The sequence below is a fragment of the Labrus mixtus genome, chromosome 5, assembly GCF_963584025.1.
Source record: "Labrus mixtus chromosome 5, fLabMix1.1, whole genome shotgun sequence".
Lineage (NCBI taxonomy): Eukaryota > Metazoa > Chordata > Actinopteri > Labriformes > Labridae > Labrus > Labrus mixtus.
This window is the reverse complement of record NC_083616.1, coordinates 18,030,357-18,051,734: the sequence shown is the minus strand read 5'-3', so window position 1 is coordinate 18,051,734 and position 21,378 is coordinate 18,030,357. Positions and strand designations below refer to the sequence as shown.

At 38.6% G+C, this 21,378-nt stretch overlaps 1 protein-coding gene and 1 long non-coding RNA gene across 2 annotated transcripts in view; both read right to left on the bottom strand.

Moving 5' to 3' along the window:
• Positions 1-21,378, bottom strand: part of LOC132974347 (histone H2A.V) — a 212,014-nt gene that overhangs the window by 26,754 nt on the left and 163,882 nt on the right. The gene's annotated exons all lie outside the window — the stretch shown is intronic.
• Positions 1,513-7,295, bottom strand: LOC132974328 (uncharacterized). Its single transcript, XR_009673109.1, has 6 exons — positions 7,140-7,295; positions 5,592-5,725; positions 4,430-4,542; positions 3,912-4,125; positions 1,975-2,138; positions 1,513-1,927 (listed from the first exon to the last, which is right to left on the bottom strand). It is a non-coding gene; the product is annotated as an uncharacterized LOC132974328 (long non-coding RNA).

The window sequence follows — 21,378 nt, the reverse complement described above, 5'->3', positions numbered from 1 at the left end:
CAACTGCACTAAAGTTCTCTCTGCTGCCAAGTGAAACAAAATCATTCTGGGAAATGTCCAAGGATCAGAAAAAAAGAAAGAGGGCAGGAAGACAGCTTATAATGGGAGGCAGATGTTGATAGGGAAACTTTTATATTGTGTTTTATTTCAGGAGTGAACATTTTGTGAAGTTGTTTAAGCTGCATTTGTATTCCAGATGAAATACACAGTAAAATAATGAAAAAAAATGCTTGAGAGGATATTTAAAAAAAAATTGCACTTCATTTATAAAAGACAAGTTAAGATAAGAAAAAACAAGCATCTTCTTCTAAGTATAACAAGATTAGTATTGAAACTATTTATTTGATTATATTTAATTTAAGAAAGTATACTGGAATACACTATGGATAGATATCAAATAAAATCATACTAAGCAATAAAGGTGGAGTTCAGATGTACATGGTGCATTCTGGTTAAAAGCCACGCAGCATTTAGCCGCTTGACAAGCTCGATACTGAAATTAGCACTCTGCACTTTACTGAACTTGTTCTGAATATAATTTATTTTTGAAAAAATAAAAACTCTAAAAAGAGTCTCTACTGGGTCCTTTGTTTGGTCATTTCATTCTGTCATGAACACAAAACTAAACCAGACCAAATCATGACAGGAAATGCATGATAATGAGCCTTGATTCTTGTTTTTATCCCTAAAAAGGAAACACCAGTCCAACTAAGATTACATGGGCTGTCAACATTTTGCTGTTTTTGTAGAAGTTACTTGTGTTCTGTTGTTTTGTTTACTGACCTCCTGCCTGTTAAACTGTTACATACCTTTACCATGGATCATTTTTTGTGATTGTCTTGCATCTCAGAATAAATTCATATTTAGCCCACTTTTAATTGCAAGACAGCAGAGGCAACAGAAAAAAATATCAAACCTACAGTAAATTGTTCTTTTTTTCTACTCTCATTACCTTTATCAAACACTCTTTGCTTAGTTTCCAAATGAATACCAAATGTGCATCTCTGGATAGGGCTAGCCATTAAACCAAAGGAAGAAAAAGCTAATGCAATGAGAAGACCTCTAGGTTTCAGCCTCTAAAATAAACCATACATTTTCATCGTTATTTAATACTGACCAAAGTAAAGAGATCCAAACTCAGTGTCTAGATCTTTAAAAACATTCATTTTCATCGTATTTCAGCATTTAATTGATGTCTTTGATAGTTTGTACCAGATGAATTAGTGCACTGGTCTGTTGTGAATGGGCTGAAAGTGCACAAAAACTGGAAATTAATTCCAATAAACTTCCTTGACAGGTATAGACCTGAGAGAATATGTTGCTGACGTGTTACAGGTCAATCATGTTGAAACAGATTTGATCAGATTATACATTTCACACACTGAAGTTTCCCACACATAGTTCTTGTTAAAAATGACACTAAATTGACAGAAAACTTGATCGTGGTGACCTAAATAATAATCCAACCTTCCTTGGGTACATGACCACTCTTTTCAAAGAAGCAAAACAACATCATGTAATGTATCTGTTTATTAATAAAGTGCTCATGTTTGGCTATAGTATAAGTAAAAAAGTGACAAAGAACATAGAGAGGCTACATTGCAACTCTTCTTTTCCAACACCAGCAACACAAGTCAGAAATAGTAATTCAGCAACCATTAAAGTACAACAAACCTCAAAGATAAAGTGTTATGAAAAAAATCTATAATCTTGAATGTCGATGGCTCGAGTGGTCTCGGTGTTATCTACATTTTTTTTTTTTTAAATCACACAAAAGATTACACAACTTATGAAAACAGTTGTTTAATGTCTTGTAATGCTAAGATCAAGTATTTTGGGTTTCATTTCATTCATCTGACATTATCAGAATTGGAAATTAAGTGTCCAGTGTTTTTGGAGTAGATTCAAAATCTATATATTTGGGAGCCTGCAGCATACATTTTAGTCATCATTTTTCATTCCAAGTGCTGAAACTCTACTTTAAAAGCAAGAATACCCCTAGAATAAAGTACAACAAGTTGACACCAAGCCCCACCAGTGAATTGAAAACATCTTCAGAATAACTCCAATGCTATCTTGGTCCAGAGATTGAGCATATCCGGTAGCATGGGGTACAAAGGAAGCATGGTGATAATATGCTGTAGAAGGGGAAGTTGGGTTGGAGTTGGATACATGCAAACAAACAGAGAGACAGAAGAGTAAACAGAGAGATAGTGAAATATAAACTAAGACAATGGTGGGATGGAATAGCAGAAGCAGGAGTCAGAAGGAGAGAGGGAATGATGGACCATGAGTGAAAAGCTTAAATGAGAACTAGTAGCATGATAATGGTCAACCTGAGAGAGATTGAAGCTAAAGAGGGAAGAAGTAGTGGATTGTTATGTTTCAAAGGCTAGTGTATCTTTAGAAATACAAAAATCCGCTGGCACATTTATTGACAACAACTTGAGGCGTGAACACCAACACACTCCTGTGCTAAGAGCCTGATAAAAAGTAACATCATGCTCACAATGAGGATTTTGAAGTCAGCGTCTCTTTATTCAAGCAGTGCACAGGATCTCACACAACACAAAGTTGTGGGAGAGGTGCTCCCCAAACAGAGAGAAGTCTCAGTATTTAAGCACAATGCAGATAACACTTAACATGCATCATGCTTAGCAACAGAGAAGTTATCTCTTCTCTAGTATGCGAGAGGTCCAGTTGTACCATCTTTCTACTATCCCCAAGGACACCTGCTTACTCACACTGATGCTTTAAGACTTCTTAAAGAACAAGACATTTAAACATTGTATGAGTACAGCACTCAGTTACACGCTCAGTATTTTTCCATCATTAACAAATATATCTTACCCACAGGTCAGTGGTGCATTGCCTTCAGAGTAGAAATGGGGGGAAAAATCGATACAGCTCATGTCTCATGGCCAGCAAGTATCGTTTTTTTTAATATGATAATAGCAAATATGCTCTTTTAAATTGGTAATTGCTGAGGGGGCTGCACAATTAAATTTGATAAGTTGCATTGTTAAAAACGACTTCTATTGTACAGTCGTCCGTACATGTTTGTGTTCAGTTCAGTTCAATTAGACTGAAATACTAACAGTTCAGATTGTGAAGTGCATGCAGCCTTTAACTGGGTTTTTACTTTGATCACAGTGTTGGTCAGGCTGTGGGCTTGACTACCATTGTGTAGAAATAAAAAGACTGAGACTAAATAGACTGAGATTTTTTTCTTATGTGACACAGAAGTTCTTGATTTAGTTTAATTTTGTGGACTTAATATGCAGTTCAAAAAAGTTCAATAGCAATATAATGTATTGCAATTCTCAGCATATCACAAAATGTTTAAAATCGCAATGATATCGTATTGTGACTCGAGTATCGGAATAATATCTGTGGATTCCCACCCCTACTTCAGAGACACACTGCTCCAGCAATGTCTATCATTATGTGGTCTGATAATCCATTTATTTATTTTTCAATAAATACATCAATACAATACATTCAGTGTTAGTGTCCCTCACTCTTTCTAGTCAATTACAAACTGTTCCACTGTTCCTCTGTACACCTGATGCCCTTTGTTGTGATGAATGGATATTCAACTTTTATCTGTAGCTTTTCTTTTTTTGGTTTGTGTGTTTAACCTTTATTGATGTATGTATTTGGAGCACATTTGCTGTTAATGCATTCATATTTTTGCAGCTTGTATTTCCATTTGCATCTATTTCCTTTTTTACATTTTCTTTGTACTTTGCATGAGTATTTGAATTTGCAGCATGTTTCTCCTGCTGGAAATTATTTGGCCTGTTGCAGCACGTTGTCACCTCTCAGCCAACATTACATCAACTTTTCATGACAGGTAAAAGTAGAGTAGCAGTGCAATATAGAGCATTAAAAAATGTTTGGTTGAATACCTCAAATATTTGACGGTGAGACCTCAACAGACTCCTGGGGGTAGTGAGTTAGGGTGAAAGTGTAGGTCCTCTCAGATGGCAATGAAAGGTAAAGCCTGGGGGCACACAAAGTGTGCAGGTTGTAGTTTTTACCATTCCCATTTTCTTCCATCACAAACCAGTGGTTATCAGATATATTTTTTGGGTTTCCATCACAGCAAACAGTTTCCTCTACCTGTGAACACACAAAATAGACTGTTTATCCCTGTTGGGTTCCATACAAGGCAAGAATTAGAAAGAAACAAGGACTATATACATTCAATAATTATAAAAATAAGTATCAAAATAAAATAAATAAAGTATTTCAGTAACTTTTTCTTTAGTTTCACACCAATGATGAGCCCTTCTAATGCATTTCAACACCTGAATTATACTACATTTTTCAACTTTTTTTATTTTCCTTTAAGCTTTCTACTGCTCTGTACCTGTGTATACCAATAACCTTTTATGTCTATATGTATAAATAGGTTTTTATTTACCTTGAGGCATTCTTCCACCACCTTTGTACAATAATTCTTCTCATTATGGCGGAAATGGAAAGCCATCAGTTTTTTCTTGTCTCTCACACTTTCTATTATTTGCATCCCATGTTCTAAGGAAGGAAGCAAAGAAACATATTTACTTTGTGAATGGGTTGATACATTTTGAGAAAGGATAGTAATAGGTGCTGAGCAATTAAAAAAACAGCAGCAAGAACAAGAAGATATGCCCGCATGCTTGCTCAATTTCACAAAAAACCTTTATTGAATCACCAGAATTCTTCTTCAGTTGATCATTTTGTTAATAAATGAACACCTGAAGAAGAACTCTGAAACATTGTGATTCCATAAAGTTGTGTGTCATTAGCAAGTGCACTGGCATGTCTTCTTTTACTTGCTTATAGGTCAATTCATTTGCCATAATACTTGAAATTCATTCTTAAAATGTACTTTTTAATAAAAAATCAAAGGGTAGCCAATCAAAGGTTGGTTAAACAAAGCCCTATGTATAGACTTTTTGTAACCCTATATAGAGGGTAGCACATATAGTGCTTTCACACTTGCACAAAACAAAACCAAATTTGGGCGAGCTGAATGTGTCAATGCAAACTGTCAAATTTGTCACTCAGATTTTATCCTGAATTTCTCCTGCCAATCCCCTAGTATTTTTCTGCAGGAAGATGTGAAATCACCTTGAGCTGGTGACGTTAATTCTCTGCGATTGGTGCACGATCATAGGCTGTATTCACTCGACCGTTGTGACCTCCGTGCACATAATTAACCTGCTGTATTACGTTTTCTCTTTGCCAGAATGTTGCTCTTTTGTTGATACTGATTCTGTCGAACTGCACATTGCATTGATAGAAAGTAAAATATTCTCATTATAGAGTTGCAAAGTGGACTCTGTTGCTTAGTCCGTTCTTTTACGTCATGTCTAGTCTCAGGACTCCACCTCCTGTCTGACGTGGATAGTCTCCTGCTGTGAAGTGTTTGTGTGAACTACCAGATCAGGACTTTTTCAGGGGCAGTCCTGCTGAAGTTCTCCAGAATTTTTCAGACATGCAAATGTGAAAACAGCTATATATCAACGGAGTACCAAACCAGCTCCTTTGAATAACCAGATTTGTGAATATTTTTTGCCTCATTAAGAAAAAAGTTGTACCAGCAGGTATTGAATTCAGCTGGTCAATGGCAACCATCTTCAGTCCATCTGGGAAATTACGGACTGTCACAATTTTCCCGTCCACCTTCATTACACATGTGATGATCATGCTGTCTCCTCAGTAATGTTCTGTCCTGAGGGAAAAAATTAAAAAAATTACTCAAAAAATGGTTAATTAGAAACTTCAGAAAATCAAAGAGAAAATATGGAGAGAATCCAAGTCTTACATTTGAAAATAGTTAAGACCGACTGAATGTATTACTCATACACAGCAATCTGTATTTCATCACACTTGGCTTGTGAAGTAATTAAAAATATCTAATTTTAAGTGTAGCTCTGCCTTAAGATGAACTCAGAGATAGTAATAAACCTATTTTTGTGTCTATATCAACTCCCTCAGAATTGTGCAACTTTTAAGTCATGAAAAACGTCAATCAGATTGAGCTTTCATGTGACTTAAAATGATGACAATAATTTTGCCAATCAATCAAATGGTAACATTGTGCAGTGTTCAGTAAAGCTGCAAAAAAACCATCTTATTATTCCATATCATGAAAATAAAACTCCTGTAAACACCAGAATGCTATTATACTTGATAAAGCTGTTAGTTATTGAGTGATGTTCAGGAAATGCTATAGCTGCACAGCAGAGAACAGAAATGACTTTCTGCTGTCATAAAAAGTGCACAAAGGATTATTGTACTTGTGCTGCCAGGCCTGCATGCCAAGAGTGACACCAGCAAAGACACAACACAGCCAGGATATACTGTCTGTTTGTCCCCCTGCCATCTCGAAAAGATGAGATCCAGAGAGACCAAGGAACAGCTTCTTCCCACAGACTTCTATCATCTGTGTTGGACTCAATGCCTATGTCGGTGCTGACATTTAGTAAAGTCTATTTGTATACTCTTAGGTTTATTTAATACACTTTTACTACTTCCACTTGTACTACTTATAGTCTAGATAATTAACTTGGCATGGCAACCACTGGACATTTTACTGCACTACATTCATAATACTAGAATTTCATGCCGTTAATTGTCACCGAACCTTATACAACTAACTCTGCTCTGTAAATCTCACATCACAAATACCTAACAATCCCATCATGCCAAAATGCATGGAAAGGCCTGTGCAGACAAGATACATAAAAAAGTTGAAGATAAAAAAGTAGCCTAATGACATCGATACAAATTATAGTGTTTAACAGTTTCCTTATTGAGATACTGCTGCACATTAAATGGTATTACACATTAGATACTGATGCACATTTTAACATGCTTTTAAATAGACAACCAACGTAAACAGATTAGAAAAAAGAAAACACGAAGCCGCACATTCGCTCAAAGCTCTACGGTTCCTTTAACAAACTGACCTGCTGAATTAAGGATCCAGCTACTCCTGCAGACTAAAATTATCACACACTTGCAGGGGAAAAGTGTTAAAAAGATGCAGGTTCTACACAATGCTAAAGCTTAGATTTGACAGGAAAAAAAGAGGAAACCAGAGCTGTCATGTACATGTTTGAAATAATGCACAACTCACTTACAGGACTGAAGTTGGCTACCGCGAGGCTGTGAGGTCCTGTCTGTGTGAGGCGTCCTGGCGTACAGCAGTGTTGTTTCTCAGCCTCAGCTACGGACGGGAAACTCCTTAAATACGGACCAGCAGATGTGACGTGGGCGTTCAGGACGCGACAGACGGGAAAATATTTAAATACACTGCGGTCAAGCCAGCCGCTCCTCGAGTTTACATGGTGAAGTGAGCCGCCCCTAAATTTTAAGTGCCCACGTATTTTGATTTTTATGGTAAATGCCCCGGACTGCAGAGCGAGCAGGAGTAAGACAGAGAGAGCGATTTTGACCCGTTATTAATCTCCTTTTCCAGGCAAAAGTGATAAATGCCAAAGTCTTACCATAAAAATGGCTATGAGATATACGTGTATGAAACAGGAGCAAACAAAATACTGTACAGGGAAATTAGTTTGAGAATAATACTGCGTGTCTGCGATAACTTCCGTTTTTCAAAATAAGGTGTTTTCCTGGGAAAAAAATACATGTTCTTCCATAAGTAGAAAATGATTCTGATATGGTTGGACTTAGTACTTCCTAGACTACATGCACAAGTAATATGAAGTACTTTTACTGTGTACTTTTTGAGAAATCCATTGACAAAGTCCCTTATAAATCACTATAATGAGTCTTTTTTATGACTATGATATCTTGTAAAATAAAATTCTTCCATAAGTAGAAAATGATTCTGATATGGTTGGACTTAGTACGTCCCAGACTACATGCACCTGTACTATGAAGTACTTTTACTGTGTACTTTTTGAGAAATCCACTGTCAAAGTCCATAATAAAGCACTATAATGAGTCTTTTTTCTGACTTTGATGTCTTGTAAAAAAAAAAATAAGTAGACAATGATTCTGATATGGTTGGACTTAGTACTTCTTAGACTACATGCACAGCTACTATGACACAGCTCTCTGCAGTGTTTTGAATGTGACAGTACCAATTTGATTCGCTCTGTCACAGCTACATTTTGCACTTTTAATACTTTGCAATAAACACACATACAAGCATTTTTCAAATATTAATAATCAGTCACGAATACAAAATTACTATTGACATTGTTTTTACATTTCTTATAAACATTAACATTTTCAAAGAACATACATATGAAATTACAAAGACTCTGAACACCAACAACTATCCACAATCCCAATCGTTCACCCTTGCATGTTGGAGTTTTTCTTCATCCATGGCTAGGCACTGCTCATGGTACCCTCTTTCACATGTGTCACACTGTATCTGTAAAATAAAATGTGCAAACCTTTATCAACTTGTCAGGAATAGAGAATCTTGTGCAATAGAGAAACATTTCTAGTTATAGGCACTCATTGTAGACAGTAATGACTCACAGCGATATTTACAGAGGATATACTGGATTTCTGCTATATTTACAGTATGTGTAAAATGTTGCACATTCAGCCTTTAAGACCGTACAGTGGGTACGGAAAGTATTCAGACCCCTTTACATTTTTCACTCTTTGTTTCATTGCAGCCATTTGCTAAAATCAAAAAAGTTCATTTTATTTCTCATTAATGTACACTCAGCACCCCATCTTGACAGAAAAAAACAGAAATGTAGACATTTTTGCAAATTTATTAAAAAAGAAAAACTGAAATATCACATGGTCATAAGTATTCAGACCCTTTGCTGTGACACTTATATTTAACTCACATGCTGTCCATTTCTTCTGATCCTCCTTGAGATGGTTCTGCTCCTTCATTGGAGTCCAGCTGTGTTTAATTAAACGGATTGGACTTGATTAGGAAAGGCACACACCTGTCTATATAAGACCTTACAGCTCACAGTGCATGTCAGAGCAAATGCGAATCATGAGGTCGAAGGAACTACCCAAGGAGCTCAGAGACAGAATTGTGGCAAGGCACAGATCTGGCCAAGGTTACAAAAGAATTTCTGCAGCACTCAAGGTTCCTAAGAGCACAGTGGCCTCCATAATCCTTAAATGGAAGAAGTTTGGGACGACCAGAACTCTTCCTAGACCTGGCCGTCCAGCCAAACTGAGCAATCGTGGGAGAAGAGCCTTGGTGAGAGAGGTAAAGAAGAACCCAAAGTTCACTGTGGCTGAGCTCCAGAGATGCAGTAGGGAGATGGGAGAAAGTTCCACAAAGTCAACTATCACTGCAGCCCTCCACCAGTCGGGGCTTTATGGCAGAGTGGCCCGACGGAAGCCTCTCCTCAGTGCAAGACATATGAAAGCCCACATAGAGTTTGCCAAAAAACACATGAAGGACTCCCAGACTATGAGAAAGAAGATTCTCTGGTCTGATGAGACCAAGATTGAACTTTTTGGCTTTAATTTTAAGCGGTATGTGTGGAGAAAACCAGGCACTGCTCATCACCTGCCCAATACAATCCCAGCAGTGAAACATGGTGGTGGCAGCATCATGCTATGGGGGTGTTTTTCAGCTGCAGGGACAGGACGACTGGTTGCAATTGAAGGAACGATGAATGTGGCCAAGTACAGAGATATCCTGGAAGAAAACCTCTTCCAGAGTGCTCAGGACCTCAGACTGGGCCGAAGGTTCACCTTCCAACAAGACAATGACCCTAAGCACACAGCTAAAATAACAAAGGAGTGGCTTCAGAACAACTCTGTGACCATTCTTGACTGGCCCAGCCAGAGCCCTGACCTAAACCCAATTGAGCATCTCTGGAGAGACCTGAAAATGGCTGTCCACCAACGTTCATCATCCAACCTGACAGAACTGGAGAGGATCTGCAAGGAAGAATGGCAGAGGATCCCCAAATCCAGGTGTGAAAAACGTGTTGCATCATTCCCAAGAAGACTCATGGCTGTACTAGCTCAAAAGGGTGCTTCTACTCAATACTGAGCAAAGGGTCTGAATACTTATGACCATGTGATATTTCAGTTTTTCTTTTTTAATAAATTTGCAAAAATTTCTACATTTCAGTTTTTTTTCTGTCAAGATGGGGTGCTGAGTGTACATTAATGAGAAATAAAATTAACTTTTTTGATTTTAGCAAATGGCTGCAATGAAACAAAGAGTGAAAAATGTAAAAGGGTCTGAATACTTTCCGTACCCACTGTATCTGCACAACTCCTCCATTGCACATTTTGTGTTTTATATTCTATTATATGTTTTTTTTGCTTTTTAGATTTTTATCTCATTCTTTTTAAGCTGTCAGCAGGAGATCTTGTGCTTTTATTCTGAAGAGTCAATAACCCTGTTTCAAGGTGGAAAACCATAACCAGTTTGGAAATCCTTTGTCCTCTTACTGACTAAACTTAAATCTATAATCCTCTCATAACCCTCTTATTGTCACTGTATAAACTTTTATTAAACACTATAAAAATGAACTCTTAAAAGAAGTCAACATACATTTGAGTATTCATTTCAGGCCCTGATCCTGGGGGCTTTGAGGTCGAGCACAGAGCACAGTGGTTGTCCATGTCAAACACTGGCAGAAAATAAAATTATATTCAGTCTATTATGTGTACATTTTTAAGTTTATTTGCAGCTTTGTTTCTGTAAAATTATATGTAGCTTGTTAACTGGATCAGGATTAAGATCATTTGCTACTTGGACAATAATACTAATGCTAATACTGGTGAATCTGGTTTATACACCAGATTGAAACTTTTTTTTAACATGTAAACACATACAAGAACATTAAATGGCTCCTTAAAATTTGTCTGGCTGACATTACATTTTTAACCCTTTTTAAAACTGAAATTTTCACGATAGTGGCTCAAATAAAAGTTAATATGAAGCAAACAATGAGCTCAACTGCAGACTGAGTGTACTTAAGCTAAATCAGGCAAAGTTTTTATTGAAACAATCAACACTAATCCATGGATTCAAAGGAGAGAGGACATTGAAACAGCGTTAAGGCTTCAGTCTTGAGAGCATGTTTGTTATTTTACACGTTTTATTTACATTTAGAGATAAATGAAGGAACGTCTTGAATGTTGGTTTTCTTTTTATTTATGAATTGCAGAGATATTCAGTTGTCAATATCCATTGGACTGACTAAATCAACTCCAAAGTACTCAATGTGCATTGTGCAGCGGTATCTAGGACCTATCTGAAGACTTAGTATTGGCATATACTTATATATTAAGAAATCAATGATTCTGGGGACTATGAAAAGCTGCATTTTGTGAACTCATTTTCAGAGGCTGTAGTTTGTTTAGATGTCTTAGATTGAATTTGATTAAAATAAGTTTATCAGTTATACAACAAAACTTTTCATTAATATGTTATGTTGCCTCTATAGGATACAAAAAGACAAGAAATATGTCAGCATTGGTTTTTGAAAAGTGAAAAGCTACTCTGTTGAACATTAACATCAACTATTTAGAATAAATCTACCCTTGACGATTTGTCATCATTGGTTCCACACTGGTCTTTGAAAAAACCCGGTAGCCTATACGCAAATATTCTACAAACTTGTTGAGAAAATAACTCTCCGCCGAAGTCCTCTCCGTCCGTCAAGTCCTCGGCGCAAATCACCTCCTCACCGCGTCAAGAAGGAGAGGAAGAGGCGGGTTTATGAGTTTAACGCTTTCTGATTTTAAGGTAAAAATAAGGGTCAAGGTAAAACAAGTGTAAAAACAAACCCACACACTCAAAAGCTAAACAGAACATATAGGGCAAAACTAATGTCTATTTATAAGTTTAATTATTGTTAAAACATAAAATCGTTATAATTAATACACATTGTAATGTTGTGGGTTATGATGGCAAATAATAGGTTAAAGGACATGTATACATGAAGTTAAAGGTAGGCCTATATAAATGTGTAGAACAATTTTTGATGAATTAACAGTTTTTTGAAAAGGGCCTCAGGGTTTGAGAAAATAACAGGCTCATTATTGTGCTGTATTATCTCAGAAAGTACACAGTAAAAGTACCTAAATGTACTTATGGAAGAATTTTTTTTTTACAAGACATCAAAGTCATAAAAAAAAAGAGTCATTATAGTGATTTATAAGGTACTTTGACAGTGGATTTCTCAAAAAGTACACATTAAAAGTACTTCATATTACTTGTGCATGTAGTCTAGGAAGTACTAAGTCCAACCATATCAGAATCATTTTCTACTTATGGAAGAATTGTTTTTTACAAGACTCATTATAGTGATTTATAAGGGACTATAGTGAGTGAAAAACGGAAGTTACCGCAGACTCGCAGAATTATTCTCACACTAACTTTCCCGACCTCCGAAGCTATTCCCTGTACAGTATTCTGTTTACTCCCGTTTCATACACGTGTATCTCATCGTCAGTTTTATGGTAAGACCTAGGCATTTAGCACTTCACTTCATCGCTCGCTCTCTCTGTCTGTTACTCCTGCTCGCTCCGGAGTCTGGAGCATTTACCATAAAGATCAGAATACGTGAGCACTTCAAATTTAGGGGCGGCTCACTTCACCATGTAAACTCGAGGAGCGGCTGGTTTGACCGCAGTACCCACAAAGGCCAGATAAAAAGCTAAGTTTAAGGACAACAGAAATAAATAAGTCAATAAATACATAACTAGGACATTCAAGGATGCATTGCGGTCAAATTGAAGACTACGTTCAAGGAATGTATATACAGGCCCCTGGAGCAGAAGTCACGGAATAAACCACTTGAGCAAGGGACAAACAAAGAGAACATTTTGATTTTGTGGGCCTATTGTTTTTTACCAGGTCAAGAGAAGCAGCGGGAGCCACGATTTTCTTTGTTCTTTTGTTTGTTTTCCTCAAATAAACCAGCAAAATACCGCAGCTCTCGCATGGACATTGGATTTCTTTTGCCTGCGTACATTACATCCCCATGGTGCATCAGTGGTCATTTGATTATTTTTTATATTAATTTATTTCGATTTCTTTTTTTGTTTTTTGGACAAATAGCCACTACATAAAGTTAAAAAAAAACACGCCCTTGGACTAGAAAGGAAGGATTCCACATCACTGGACGGATTGGAATTTATTGGATTTTGGATGGATGAACGGCACAGATTGTTTCATTCAAACTTGTGGAATCAGCGTCAGAGGGAAACCGGCTTCTGACCCAGATCGACACAACGTTCAGCCTCCTCACAAGAAACTGGTATGTGACACGACTGCTGTATTGGAAAATGGCCAAACGATTGGAGTTTGAATGTCAGTGTTTTCACGTTAAAGTGCCAAGTTTATGAAGTTTGAGGAGTTGGACGGCGCAGCATCGCCGCGTGTTATTATTACGCAACACTTTTACGCAAGACTGTCTGCTGCTTCCATTGACAATTAACCCGACTGCAGAGTGTGTCTTTGTGTTGAAAACTGGATAAAACAATAAACTAAAACAAATAAAATAAACAAGTTATGTTGGTCGAAAGCTTTTGGCCTGCTTTTCTGTCTCATTGTGGATGTTGATTGCTGCGCAACAAGCAGTTAAAAAAAAAAAACCGCTAACATGGATGATGTTGCTGTAAATGATGTTGAAATGCCGTCAACTAAAAGAAACATTAAAATCACTTCTAAAGGCTTGTGCTTCTACACAGAAATGTGCCAGGAAAAAAGGAGTGCAAAATGTAAACAAGCCAAGAAGTGTGTAGAAAAAATTCGCGTGTTAATGGAGTCAAGTGAAAATGTCAATTCTGTCAACTCCGAGCTTGTCACGTTCATTCAGTGTTATCAAGATGCAGCTCACATGCACAAATCTTTAATCAAGCTGCCCTTGCCACAAGATGAACTGACAAAACAAAGTAAATACTTAGAAGAAAAAATGACAAAGTTCGGTGAATTCACAAAAGTGGTTAAAAACTGGCTGTCTGAAAAGGGTCATCCTTATGTGGAGCCAGAAAGAGACACTCCCGACGAAAAGGATTTTGCAGATGATATCAACCCTGAAGACAGTGCTTCTAATGTGTCACGTGTAAAATCAAATTCTGTGAGGACTCATTCTCATTCATCACGGACCTCATCAGCCTCTTCTGCACGCATTAAAGCCAAGGTCAACAAGGCAGCTCTAATTGAGTGTGTTGCTGCTTTAAAAAGGAAACATAAAATAGAAGCTCAAGAGGAAAAGCTGAGGAGAGAAAAGGAACAACTGGAACTTGAAACGGAACTGGCTGTAACAAATGCAAAGCTTCAGGTCTTGGAAATAAATTAATCAGAGTGTGGCTCAAAATATTCAGATAGCATGAACTCTTACTTTGAAAGGAACTATTCTCAAAAGGTCAGTGCATTAAATCCCAATGCTGACACCTTTGCACCAGTAATTGAAGAAAATGTTAATGTTATTGCTGGACTTGATGCCATCTCTCATCCACAAGATGTTAAGCCCAAACAAAGACAAGAAACACAAAAGGATGAGATGTTACAGCTTCATGCTCCAGTAAAAGTGACTGAAACTGCTAATGAACATCAAACAGGACTTGTATGTAAACAGACTGACAACTATCAGAATAACATTGTAAACATAATGCAGAGACAAAATGATATCACTTCTCTGCAGGTCCAGCATAATCTGAGTTCTATTCTCCCATCAAGAAACATCCCGGTATTTGATGGAGACCCTCTTCAATACAGGTCTTTCATAAGAGCTTTTGAGAATGGAGTGGAGGAGAAAACAGCCAATTGGAGCGACTGCTTGCATTTTCTCGAACAGTACACCAGGGGGCAACCAAGGGACTTGGTGCACAGCTGTCAACATCTGCCTTCAGAAATTGGATACCACAGAGCCAGATGTCTTTTAGCAGAGCATTTTGGAAATTAATACTAAATTGCAGCTGCCTATATGGATAAGATTCACAACTGGCCACCTGTTAAAAGTGAGGATACTAAAGCACTACAATCATTCTCACTGTTTCTTCGAGGATGCTCAAATCTAACAGAGCAAATGATGCAAATGAAGGAATTGGACTTACCTTCTAACATGAGGAGCATCATCTTAAAACTGCCTTACAAATTCAGGGAAAGATGGAGAAGTGTTGCATGTGATCTTCAAGAGCGTAGTGGTCGCAGAGCAATGTGTATTGATCTTGTTGGCTTCATTGAAAAGCAAGTTAGAGTTGCCTCAGACCCATTCAGGACTCACAAACCACCAACTCCAAGGTCTCCAACGCTAAATATTCACAGCAAAGAAAAAGGGAAAGCAGTTTTGCTTCACTGCAGTAAAGGAAGGAGTCATTACTCATTATGCAGGAAACAAGACCAAGTCCTCGTCTCTTTATAACTGTCTGTTTTGCACAAAAGGTAACCACACATCGGAAAAATGCTTTCAGTTTAAAGGTAAACGACATCGTCACAAGATTCATTTCATTAAAGAAAAGGGAGTTTGTTTTTGTTGCCTGAAAGTAGGCCACACAAGCAAAGACTGCAGGAGTTGTTTGGATTGCGACGTGTGTCACCAAAAGCACCCAGGAGTCCTTTATATCGAGCGGCAGGATAAAGGCACATCCTCCGAAAAATCACAACAGTCCGTGAGCCATTCAAGTGTTTCTACTGTCATGTCTCAGAGGAGTAATAGAACTGTGCAAACATACGCCTTTTTGGATCCAGGAAGTTCAGGAACATTCTGCACGGAGAACCTGGCAAGAAAATTAAGTGTTTTGTTGAGAACAATGGGACAAAGGAAGATTGTAAATGCTCATGTTCTGTCAGATCTCTCAGTGTCTGCTGTAGATGCAAATGATTTCATTCAGTTACCTGATGTTTTAACACAAAAGACCATGCCTGTTTCTTCACTGAATGTCCCACGACAAGAGGATCTTGTTCAATGGTCTTATCTAAAGGATGTAGAGCTCCATGACATTGATGCTGGAGTGGATCTTCTCATTGGTACTGATGCCCCTAAAGTATTGGAGCGTTGGGAGCTGATAAACAGTCAGGATGAAGGACCCTACGCAGTAAGAACCAGGATCGGTTGGGTCATTAATGGTCCTCTTCGAGGTGGAAGCAATAGGAGCAAGAGTGGCTGCCCTGCTGTAACTGCCAACCGAATCTCTGTTGAACACCTTCAAGAAATGCTTGTTAAACAGTACAACCATGATTTTAATGAGAGATTGTCAGAAGAGCAAATTGAAATATCCAGAGAAGACATTAAGTTCATGAATGTTGTGAGCAGCACAGCTCAATGTATTGGAGGTCATTACTGTGTTGACTTACCTTTCAAACAGGAAAACCCTTTCTTACCAGACAATCGATGTGTTGCAGAACAGCGCCTCCAGTGCCTGAAAAGAAAATTTCACAAAAACAGCTCATTCAAGGAGGAATACATTGCATTTCTCAATGACATGATAACTCAAGGATGTGCCGAAAAGGTGCCTGCAGAACAACTAAAACAAAGTGATGGAAATGTGTGGTACATACCTCATCATGGTGTTTATCACCCCAGAAAAGGCAAACTGAGAGTTGTTTTTGATTGTGGAGCAACATTTAAAGGGACGTCACTGAACTGTCAGCTCTTGCAGGGACCCGATCTTACAAACACTCTCATTGGAGTCCTCATTCGATTTAGAAAAGAGCCAGTTGCAGTTATGGCAGACATCAAAGCCATGTTTCACCAGGTACATGTCCCAAAAAAGCCTATCGACTTTCTCCGCTTCCTCTGGTGGACAGATGGTGACACTGCACATTCTCCAGTGGAGTATCGCATGAAGGTACATTTGTTTGGAGCAGTATCATCCCCAAGCATTGCAAATTATGCTCTGAGAAGAACAGCAGAGGATAACGCTCATCATTTCCCCCTTGAAGTGGTCAAAACAGTCAAAAATTACTTTTATGTGGATGACTGCCTGAAATCCATGGCTACAGAGGAGGACGCTATGCAAATGATCAGGGATTTGAATGCTCTTTGTCACAAAGGAGGATTCAATCTTTCAAAATGGATCAGCAACAGCCGCACAGTGCTACTATCAGTTGCTGAGGAAAAGAGAGCATCAGAAATGATGGAACTGGATTTGGATACAGATCAACTTCCAATGGAGCGTGCACTAGGACTACAGTGGTGCATTGAAACTGACAGTTTCAAGTTCAAGATCTCAGTGCAAGAAAAGCCGCAAACCAGAAGAGGTATTCTGTCAGTGGTGAGCTCACTTTATGACCCTTTGGGGTTTGGAAGCAGTAGATGTTGATCAGTGGCGATATGTGGCTTCAAAACAGAATCCCGCAGATGAAGCATCGAGAGGATTGAAAACTCAGGATTTCCTGAAAGGCAGGAGATGGATAAATGGACCTGAGTTCCTCTCTAGGTCAAAGGAGGAGTGGACTAAGCTTGAGGAGCTTGATGTGATTTCTGCAGATGACCCAGAGGTCAAAAGGGACTTGGCAGTGAATGTTATTGTCAAGGATGTGGAAAATACCACCAACCACCTGATCTGTTACTTTTCATCCTGGATTAAGTTAAAATCATCTGTAGCTTGGTTTCTAAAGGTCAAGGAAGTGAAGTGTCTTAAATATCTAGTACAGAGATATTATACTGCTCTTTTAGTTGTATAACGCACACATCTGGAAATAATTTGTATCTGATAGAGGAGTCCCCTTCAGTTGAATGTTTGCAACAGAGGTGTTGGTCTATGAGTTGCCAGGAAATACCTAAATCTAAGACAGGATCCCCCACAGTGGAAGGTAAACAAGGTGACCCCTGTGTCCAGAGAGATACCCAAGAACAGGAAACAGATGTCCTCATGTGTCCTGTGACATTTTGTATAACTAGCACTCTCATTGTATGTTCGGGGGAGATCACTTTTGGCTGTGTCTCTCCCAGGTCGAACCATGGCAAGCCTGGAGATGCTTCATCATCAAACATATCAACAACAAGGGAACCCACATCAGAAGTTCTAATGATGTTGGTACAGAAGAGAAAAGAGTGTTGTGCTTCTGCAAGCCTCAATCAAGACAGTCTACAGATTCAAGAGCATCAAGTGGAAAAAAGAATTCAGAGTTTTAAAGTCACACTCAAGGGACAAAGTCTGACTCCCGAAGATCTTGCAAAAGCAGAGCAGTCAATCATTCAGCATGTGCAAAGACAAAATTTCAAAGCTGAAATCACCTCACTCAAGTGTGACTTAAAAAACATCTCCAAGGAAAGTCCTCTATACAAACTGGACCCAGTGATGAATGATGGAGTTCTCAGAGTGGGAGGTCGGCTGAATAAAGCAGCACTGCCAGCTGAATCTAAACATCCAGTTATTCTGCCTAAAGACACGCATGTAGCCACACTAATATTGCGCCACATTCATTGTCAGCTGGGACATGCAGGAAGAAATCACATGCTGTCCAGGTTACGGCAGAAGTACTGGATCATTAATGCAAACTCTGCTGCTGGAAAAGTGATATCAGACTGTGTTGTTTGTTGACGCAACAGAGGAAGGCTTGCTGAACAGAAGATGGCTGACTTGCCTGAAGAGAGAGTGTTGCCTGACAAAGCTGCTTTTACAAATGTTGGTGTTGACTATTTTGGCCCCATTGATGTAAAAAGAGGCCGAAGTGTTCTAAAGCGTTATGGAGTGTTATTCACCTGTATGACCAGACGTGCTGTGCATTTGGAGGTGGCATATACACTGGATACAGACTCCTGTATAAATGCCGTTTGGAGGTTTATCTGTAGACGAGGCCCCGTCTCAACGATCAGGTCTGACAATGGCACTAATTTTGTTGGAGCCAACCGGGAACTGAAAGAAAGTCTAGCTGCTCTGAACCATGGCAAAATTCAGAAAGCTTTGATCCATGATGGCATAAAATGGAACTTCAACACACCAGCAGCTTCCCATCAAGGTGGTATATGGGAGCGCCTGATTCGCTCAGTGAAAAGTGTTCTTAACCTCAGTTTTGAAACAGCAGACTCTGGATGATCAAGGGCTTCAGACAGTTTTTTGTGAAGTCGAGGCAATATTGAATGACAGACCCATCACAAAAGTCTCAGATGATCCGGATGACCTTGAAGCCCTCACACCAAATCACATTCTCATGTTAAAGGGCAAACCAATCATGCCACCAGGTCTGTTTGACAAAGGTGATCTGTATGTCAGGAAAAGGTGGAAGCAAATACAGTACATGGCTGAACTTTTTTGGAAGAGATGGATTTCTGAGTATCTACCTATGATGCAGGAGAGACAAAAATGGACAAGGCCCAGAAGAAGTCTTACTCCTGGAGACATTGTTCTTGTTGCTGACAACACAGCTCCAAGAGGATCATGGATGATGGGGAAAGTTTTGGAAGTCAGACCAGATGGAAAGGGCTTGGTACGCTCTGTGCGACTTCAAACAAGAACCAGCATTCTGGAGAGGCCGGTGACGAAGCTCTGTCTGCTGCTGGAAGCACCTGTCTAGCTTCATGGACTGATCCTCTCTCTCTGTCTCTCTCTTTCTCTCTCTCTCTACCTGTTTCTCTCTAACTTGTTTTGTTGCAGGATCATCAAGAAGACAATTTATTTAAAGTTAATGCATGACGCATAGAATCTTCCTGATTCATAGTTCAGTTGGCAGGAATAGCTCCTTTTAAGATAATGGTAATTGTGATATAATGCACAATTAGGGGCCGGAATGTTGGAGCTATTTAATTGGGGTTAGAATTAGTTTTTGTATTTAGTTTACTAATATTTGGGTGGTGTTGTTTATTTAATTATTCTACACGTTTTCTTTATTTAGAAAAGATTTTGGGTAACGTTTTCTTTTTTGCTAGTTATTTGTTTTGTAAATTTAGTTTTGTATTAGTATTTTTGTTAGGTATTTGGGTAATACTGTGGGCACCGGAGATTATTTAAATAAGAGGCAGGTGGAGGACCGGCATGCACCTGGGTGGGCCTATTGTTTTTTTACCAGGTCAAGAGAAGCAGCGGGAGCCACGATTTTCTTTGTTCTTTTGTTTGTTTTCCTCAAATAAACCAGCAAAATACCACAGCTCTTGCATGGACATTGGATTTCTTTTGCCTGCGTACATTACATCCCCATGGTGCATCAGTGGCCATTTGATTATTTTTGATATAAATTTATTTTGATTTAATTTTTGTTGTTTTTTGGACAAATAGCCACTACAATTACTTTATTATCTCATAATTTCGAAAATGTGCTGAAAGTGCACAAAAACTGGAAATCATATTAGGAAATGAATTCCGATAAACTTGCCTGACAGGTATAGACCCGAGCAGCAAGCTGTAAACAGACACGAAGAGTCCGGCTTGTAACTTGAGGTGTCGGGCTGTTTATTACGCACACAGAGCTCGAACTGTACATACACTTCAGATGCTGACAATTTTTTGTCTGTGCGTTTTCTACTCCGGTCCCGGGCATCAGTAACGTGCCTCTCGCACACACCTGCCGAACACACACTCCTCTCGTTCTCTCTCTCTCCTCACTCGCACTGAGCCATTCACAGACAGACATACGCTACTCATATAACACAAGGCTCTGCGTAATCTATGCGTAAAGATAGAAAAATGTTCCATGCATGTAATGCTTCTTATCATCTTTCGAGATTTCGCTCTTCTGATGGATTTGATCTTGCTCTTTCTGCGAATGGGTCTCCATGCTGTGTAGCTAGATGAGTCTCCTGCATTTGCACCCAAAATGTTATCGAAAACTTTCATTTATAATTGCCAACGCAGCCTGCATAATTCTCGACCGGGAAAAAGGCAGAAAAAAGGCGCGGAGAACACAACAAAAACAAAAAACTACCCCAAATCACGGAGATGCCGATTCGCACGGGACTAATATTATACATAACCTCTGTGTTTGGTGAAATATAGTAGGTAATTTGCGGTGGAATTTGTACTTTACAAAATACGGACATGGAAGATTCGCACGGGATTAAGATCACATACGACCTCCGCATTTATTACAAATTATTAAAGGTCCCCAGGTAATACTTGTCCCGTGCGAATAGGGCTTTAAATAATAATCCAACCTTCCTTGGGTACATGACCACTCTTTTCAAAGAAGCAAAACAACATCATGTAATGTATCTGTTTATTAATAAAGTGCTCATGTTTGGCTATAGTATAAGTAAAAAAGTAAAGCACTCTGCACTTTACTGAACTTGTTCTGAATATAATTTATTTTTGAAAAAATAAAAACTCTAAAAAGAGTCTCTACTGAGTCCTTTGTTTGGTCATTTCATTCTGTCATGAACACAAAACTAAACCAGACCAAATCATGACAGGAAATACATGATAATGAGCCTATTCTTGTTTTTATCCCTAAAAAGGAAACACCAGTCCAACTAAGATTACATGGGCTGTCACCAATTTTGATACTCCTTTCAT